Source organism: Humulus lupulus, chromosome X (genome assembly GCF_963169125.1).
Source record: "Humulus lupulus chromosome X, drHumLupu1.1, whole genome shotgun sequence".
In the NCBI taxonomy this organism is placed as follows: Eukaryota; Viridiplantae; Streptophyta; class Magnoliopsida; order Rosales; family Cannabaceae; genus Humulus; species Humulus lupulus.
Window position 1 is genome coordinate 80,177,972 of NC_084802.1, and position 7,961 is coordinate 80,185,932.

The 7,961-nt window shown below is 29.6% G+C and overlaps 1 non-coding gene across 1 annotated transcript; it reads right to left on the reverse strand.

Moving 5' to 3' along the window:
* Positions 1-7,315: 7,315 nt before the first annotated feature.
* LOC133807612 (small nucleolar RNA R71) lies at positions 7,316-7,422 on the reverse strand. The gene has a single exon (XR_009879515.1). It is a non-coding gene; the product is annotated as a small nucleolar RNA R71 (small nucleolar RNA).
* Positions 7,423-7,961: the final 539 nt, after the last annotated feature.

The window sequence follows — 7,961 nt, forward strand, 5'->3', positions numbered from 1 at the left end:
TCCACCTCTTGTCTCTTTGGAATATCCCACAAACATGCATACTTCATAGCGTGTTTCCAACTTCCTGGTCTTTCCTTTAAGCACATGTGCAGGACACCCCTAAATTCAAAAATGGTGTAAACTAGGTTTATAACCATTCCAAAATTCTATAGGTGTCTTTTGGATAGACTTAGCTGGAACATCATTCAATATGTATAGAACACATTGAATCGAATAGCCCCTGAATGACATTGGTAATGATGAGAAACTCATCATTCAACTGACCATATCTAATAACGTTCTATTCCGTCTTTCTGAAACACCATTATACTGTGGCGTTTTAGGCGTAGTGAGTTGGAATTGAATGCCATGCTCACATTGATGGTTCTTGAATTCACGGTCCAAGTACTCTCTTCCTCGATCAGATCGAAGTACTTTTTAGTGATTTACCTAATTTCTTTTCAGCCTCTGCTTGAAATTCTTTGAACTTTCCAAAAGTTTTAGATTTTCTTTGCATTAAGTATATGTAACCATATCTTGAATAATCGTCAATGAAAGTGACGAAATATTCATAACCTCCTCTTGCTTGTACATTAAATGGACTGCTAACATCCATATGTACTAGCTGAAGTGGTTCTGTGGCTCTTGAGCCTTTAGCAGAGAAAGGTCTCTTGGTTATTTTGTTTTCTAGATAGGATTTACAAACAGGGAGAGATCCAATAGATAGTTCTCTTAAAGGATTATACTTTACAAGCCTATTTATTCTGTCTAGACCAATATGGTCCAATCTCAAGTGCTACAGATATGTTTCACTATTGGAATTAGTTTAATAGATTTAGGATTAGCTGTTTTTAAATAATTCAGAATTATAAAAAATTTGTCATTCATTACAAGTATGTAAACTTTCCCAAATCATTTGCATAACAAGTAAATAGATAATTTCTTTAAATAATAACTACTTTATTAATAAAAGAAATAAATGTTATGTAAAAATAGAAATAAGTTTCCAAACATTAATAATCAAAATTACTAACAATAAACAAAATTTCTAGACTGTAGTTTTCTTTGTTTAAAGAAATCTAAAATTTCTAAAACAAAATAAAGAAATTTAAATTGTTCAACTAACAATAAAATTACTAAATAAAAACTACTCTCCAACTTCTCCAGCTTTTTACTCGCTATATAAATCTTCATCAGTCTCTTCCTCCTTTTCAGGGTTCTGATTCTGCGAAAGGAAAAACAAAAGAAAAATAGTTTAGTGGCATATATTTTTGAATCTACTATCCAAAAATTTGAATATGATATTCATAGTATTTGAATCTATTATTCAAAGTTGAAAAAATATATGTAAATCTTATTTACCTTTTTCGTTTGATATAAACGATGACACTCAGCAAAGACTTCCTCTGTCATTGCTCGTCACATCTCATGTGCTGAGTCATAGTGTATATATTTTTTCTTTGTTTCGTCAGGCATGGTTGAAAGGATGCAATAACGTGCCAACCGGTCGGATTTCATCCAATTTGCATATTTTTCTTCTGCTTCATAGATAGTAGCCAGAGGTGGTTCTGTTGGAGGTTTTTCACAGACAGCTGACATCATCTTCTTATAAGAAAAAATAGTCAACATGCCTCGAAACCAGGTTGCATATTTTCAGGTTCAAAAACCAAGGATTTGAGAAAAGCATCGGTGTGTAATTCACCAATAGATATTTTTGCTGGCAATAAATAAATACAAATATATATTACTATATTTAGAAAAATAAATATAAAAGTTTTCGGAAATTAAACATGATGCATGAGCACAATTAAAACACATAAAATAAAGATTAATTTCCACGATAAAATTTTCTAACAATTAAAGTGCCGCCTTAGGGTCGGTCAAATTAATTTTAGAGAATTTATAAGACATTCTTATCTTTGTTATTTAAAACTTAAAATAACTCTTTATTTTCTCTTTTAAACATTAAAGTACCGCTTAGTTTGGTCAAGTTATGATTATCCACTGCAAAAGCTTAATCATAGCTTTGTGAGTGTAACCCATTATTTCAGAGTTCATGACTTAACTTAGGACATGCCGCCGTAGGGTCGGTCAAGCCTAAAATACATCATTAGTTCCTATCTATGTAAGAAATACAACCTTGCTATTGATATGTCTAGACACCTTCCTTAGGGGGACGAAAACAAAGGCGTCACGAGGCGCTATTCATATCTCACGGTGTTATATTAATAATGGAGACCATGGGTTATGTTTGAGATATCAACCCTCTCCCACTCACTATTTTGAAATAAGTGTTTTTAACCTAATTAATTCCAAATTAATTATAACATCTTTAAACCTTATGAACATAATTAAAATTGGAAAGAAAGCGAGTTTCTAGGTCCATACCCAATTTTAAATTACCAATCATGTTCATCTAAACTTTACTAAAAACACTTTTAAAATAAAGTTGGTTTAAAGAAATTAAGTTATAAAGACTTAAAATTTGGTGTGATATTTTACCAAGTTTTCAAAAAAGAAACTAAGTAATTTACATGCAATTGATTTCGCAAAACAATTCATATAAACACATAGGACAATCCTAATAATCATGTTTCTACAAATGAGATGCATGATTATGACTGTGTGGTTTTTATGTATGGCATACAATGCATGAACATGTTATCAATCACATCAATCACATGAAAATAATTATTTAAATAAATAAGTAAGTAAATAAACAATAAATGTTGAACCGGATGCTTTTGGGCATTTCTAATTTTACAACCACTTTATAAAATTAAAATAAAATAAAATAAAACCGCCTTGATCTCCATTGGGCTTCTTTATTTTACTGTCGGTAGGATATGTGTTGTTGTTGGTCCAGAATAATAATAAGAAAACAATTTTCTAATTATTTTGATTAATTAAAACAAACTTTCAAATAATCATTATTTTTATTTTTCTTTTTAATTAAAACAACTTTTAATTAAAATTAGAAACTAAAATAATTAAATAAAATCTATTATATTTAAAATTAAATTTTTGAAATTAGATTTTTTTTTAAAAATGTTTGTTAGGATAACAAAATTATCACATTATTTAAATATCAAATTTCTAATAAATAGGATATTTAACATTTAAAATTTTTTAAAAAATAACAAAATAATTTCAGAAAATAAAAAAATTATGGACCAACAAGACGGGGACACGTGGCATCAAACGGAGCTGCCGGGACCGGGATTTACGGAACCGTACGGTCCGTACGACGTCCCGGCAGCGGGTCGGAGGGCGGCCTCGGAGGAGCGGTGGCTGAATTCTGAATCCCGGGCTCTGTTGTGACTATTGTGTGATCGGAATTACAATTTTATGGTGTAAAAAAACAAATAAAATTACATAAATCCTATGCCCTTTAATGGCTTACACAATGATCTAATCATAAACAAATCCTAACCCAAAAACACCATACAATTAATGATTCAACATTCCCATGCATTCAATCACATTAAGCCATCCATTCATTCATCAAAATAAATAAATGCATAAAAGTAAACCCACACAGATTCAATATATATATATATATATATATATGTGAAGATGGCTTTGGTACCATTTGTTGGTTTTTATTGATCAAATTAGAGATTAGACGCAGCGAAACAACAATCAAATTGTTAATTTAATCCCATAAGATTTCTAGATCTACTTCTTCACATGCATATATATATATATATTGAATCAAAGACATGAATAGAAAAATTACCTCAGGTCCTTCCTTGCTGCTATCTTTTTGTATGGCTAAATCCTTGAGATCTCACACCAAGATCTTCCAAAATGTTCTCAGCACATAAAGAACGAGTGTGGGCTCGCTATACAAACAATAGGCAAAAAACTATTTATCAGATGTTCTCAACACATGAGATCTGATAAAGTTTGGACCTAGGTTTTGTGAAGAATAGTGACTTTTGTTTGTGTCACTGTTCTCTTTCTCTGAGAGAGAATTCTAGATATTTTTCTATCCATGAAAAGTTACGTTCTGAAAAACGGATATCCTATATTTAATATATCCAACATATTAAAAATAAAATCTTAGTTATTTTAAACAATTTGAAAATAACTAATTAGTTATCAATTTTTTTTAAATAATAATATTTTAATCAAATTACGATATCTCATTATTTATTTAATATTTAAATAACTAAGATTGTGGAACCTAGAAACTGATTACAATCTCTTATGCATGTAGCACAGTGACTGTGCACTGTGCTACATGTGTACCACATGGCAGTGATGGCATGTGATTTTTCCCAATTTTTATTATTATTTAAATACCAAAAATCCCAAAAATAAATTAATTCAAAATTAATTATATTTTTGTTAAATCAAATAATTAATTAATTCTTAATTAATTAATTACACATAATTATACAATAATTATGTTTGATACATAGAAAAATATTTTACTTATCACATAAGTCCTTTCTGCCCATTTTTGTATTTACCTTTGTCAGTGTTTGTTTGAGCCATTTCGAGGACCATGGACCTATAACATTAAGCTCCAATAAATAAACTAAATAATTAAACTCTTTAATTATAATAGTTAATTTATTAATTCTGATATTACTCCACCATAAATTCAGAATTGCACTCTTTATGTTATAGATATACTTTTACAGAAATCTTTTCTTAAGTCGTCCATTGATATAACCATCTTACAATAGTTCAACCCTCTAATTAATTAGTTCATAAATTAGAATGGAAGAATTACCATTTTACATTTCTAATTTACTTCTTATTCCTTAAGTACCATTAATTCACTAGTGAATAATTAATCTATAATCTAATTATAGATTTGAGCTCAAAATCATTCAGTTCCAGAATTAAACCTTAAGGGAACTAATATATGATCTGTTAGGAAAGATTAGATTCCGTATTGTTGATACATGTTCCCAGCCATCCATGATATTAAATCTCCAAAACAAAAGTCATTTGTCTTATTCTTTGAAGAGACCTTAACGAATGAATCAAAAGATTTAATAAACATGAACAGGAGTTCATGAACACTCAGGATTTAGGTTGATCTATAAATGATTATCAGTTATGATATGAATTAAAAGTCTTTATTGTTAAATGGTTTTTGGATAAAGACTTTAATTCATATTGGTTCATGTCATATATAATCATATTATATAAAACACATTTACCGAGATGTCTTTCCACATCAATAATCCGAATCTAGATTATTTGTATCATTATGATACTTAGTAAACCGTACTTACAACTCCAATTAAAGAATTTCATAACTTTAATTTGTTGTTGTTGACTATTTTTAATCATTCATGTGATCTTAATTCTCTCTACTAATACAAGATCACATCCTCAATAATGAATATTGAATTTTTCTGATATTTACAAAATTATTCAAACAATAATTTAACAATCTAAATATAACAATAATAATAAAACATTGTATTTATTTATTCACAGAAAAACAAATGTCTTTACATGCTTTTAGGACACACTCCTAACATCAATATACTAATAAATATTATTAAACTTACATTTTGTGGATTCTAGTATCTAAATAATCTTTCTTTTACTACTTATTTTCAAATCATAATTGATTTACTTTTATTATCTTAAATAGCTTTATTTTAAATCTTTTATTTTATGTTCATGGCATTAAATCTCATCAATCTTTGGAGCTAGGTTATAGTTTATTAATTTTAGTTTAAAATAGTTTTCTTTTTTATTTTAGACAACTCCTTTGGGTTCGACTTCCTTGCTTACACGGTCACTATTCTATATGAACGATTCATGCGCTTGCGATTTACATATTTAAAACATACCCATTTTGGGTCCATCAAGTTTTTGGCGCCGTTGCCGGGGAGTTGCAAGAAAAGAAACAAAATTTATCTCAAGGTTAGTGAATTCTTCTACTAGTTATTTTACTTTTTGCACTTTAAAAAAGAGAGAAAAAAAACTATATATACAAAAATATATATATATTTAAAACTAAAAAAAAAGATAAAAAGAAAATTTGGGATGGTTCTACCACCCATAAAAAAAACACTTAGTTATATTTCTATATTTATTGTTTTTTAGTTGACGACACTTGTGCCTCCTATCTATTTTTTTAATGTTTATAGTTGATGACACTTATGCCTCCTAATTTTGTTGTAATTTTATTTCTTTTATATCTTTGTTAGTTGACGACACTTGTGCCTCCTAACCTTTGTTGTAATTTTCTTTATTTATCTTGTTGTTATTTATATTTATTTATTGCAAGTTACTAGTCGATGGCAATTTTGCCTCCTAGCTAGTTGATGGCAATTTTGCCTCCTAGTCTTTTATCTTATGTTTTAGTTGATGGCACTTGTGCCTCCTATTTTTTACCTTAATTTTGTTATGCTTGATGGCATGCTATGCCTCCCTACTCTTGCTTAATTTTTTATAGTCTTATTTAAGTTTACTTTATTTTTCTTTGTCTTTTATCATATTTTAGTGTAATTGTGAAAAAAATACTTGAAAAAAAAAAGTGAAACCTAAATCTTGTCCTATCACCATAAGCAATTTTTGCTTAAAGGAAATTTGAACAAAATTCCCAATCCACCTCTACTAATTAACCTCGGGGAATTGTTAGTAGTGTGCGAGTAAGTGGAATCAAATAGGCCCGGGGACAAGTAAACCATAAGAATTATATTGTTGTGAAATCTCTAAAAATTCTAAGTATGCTCTGTGGTTGCGGTTTTAACTGATCTTCCACATCAGAAAATTGGTTGTTTGAGATTATCCTTGTTGCATTGTTTGTGAAAATTGTATGCATCATTGGGAACGTGACTCTAAAAATTGATTAGTAAAAAGACACTTATCTTTGTTTTAAATTGAAAGTGTTAAAAGACACTTATCTTTGTTTTAAATTGAAAGTGTTATTAAAAATTTGATCATCATGGAACCAGTTGCTAATACTAATAGAAATCCTGTTGATAAAATGTTGTCCCTGAAAAACTTTGCTTGAATATTTTGCACCTATTTCATCTAATGCTCCTTCATGTATTGTTCTTCCAACCACTTCTGCTACCCATTTTGAGCTTAAACCATCAATCATTCAATTGTTGTCATCTTTTTATGGGTTAGATAGAGAAGATCCTTACATGCATGTCAAAGATTTCTTAGAAATTTGCTCAACATTTAAATTTCAAAACTTTTCTGATGAGTCGGTCAAACTAAGATTGTTCCCTTTTTCATTAAAAGACAAATCAAAAGCTTGATTAAATTCCCTTCCCACGGGGTCTATAACTACATGGGATCAACTTTATAATAAATTCTTGCTGAAATTTTTCCTATGTCTAAAACTGATAGTCTAAGGAGAGAAATCTCTGAGTTTTTTCAAAAAGATAATGAAGAGTTTTATGTATATTGGGAAAGATTCAAAGATTTATTATTAAAATGTCCTCATCATGGTTTTAAAAATTGGAGACTTGTAAAATATTTTTATGATGGTTTGACCCCCTGTAATCGTCAAATGACTCAATCTATGCATACTGGAAATTTTTTAAAATTTCAAGGACAAGAGGCTTGGGACGCCCTTGAAGATTTGTCTGTCAATTCACAACAATGGAATTATTTTGATCCTAGGTCTAGGTCAACTAATTCACCAAAAAGAGGAGGAAGGTATGAAGTAAAAGAGGAATTAGACTTAAGAACATCCTTAGACAAATTAACGAGAAAAGTAGAAGCTTTAGCCATAAGCCAAACCATAAATTCTCCAATACAACCAAGAAAAGATGTTTGTTCTATATGTTCTAGTCTTTGCCATAATGCCCAATCATGTCCTTCCTACCAAGAAGCATTTTCTGAGGAGGCCAATGCTCTTCATGCTTATGGGAAACCAAATGATAGCCCATTTTCATCCACCTACAATCCAAATTGGAGAAACCATCCGAACTTTTCATGGAGACAAAACCAACCTCAATTGAATCAAGGGCACCAATACAACACGCAAA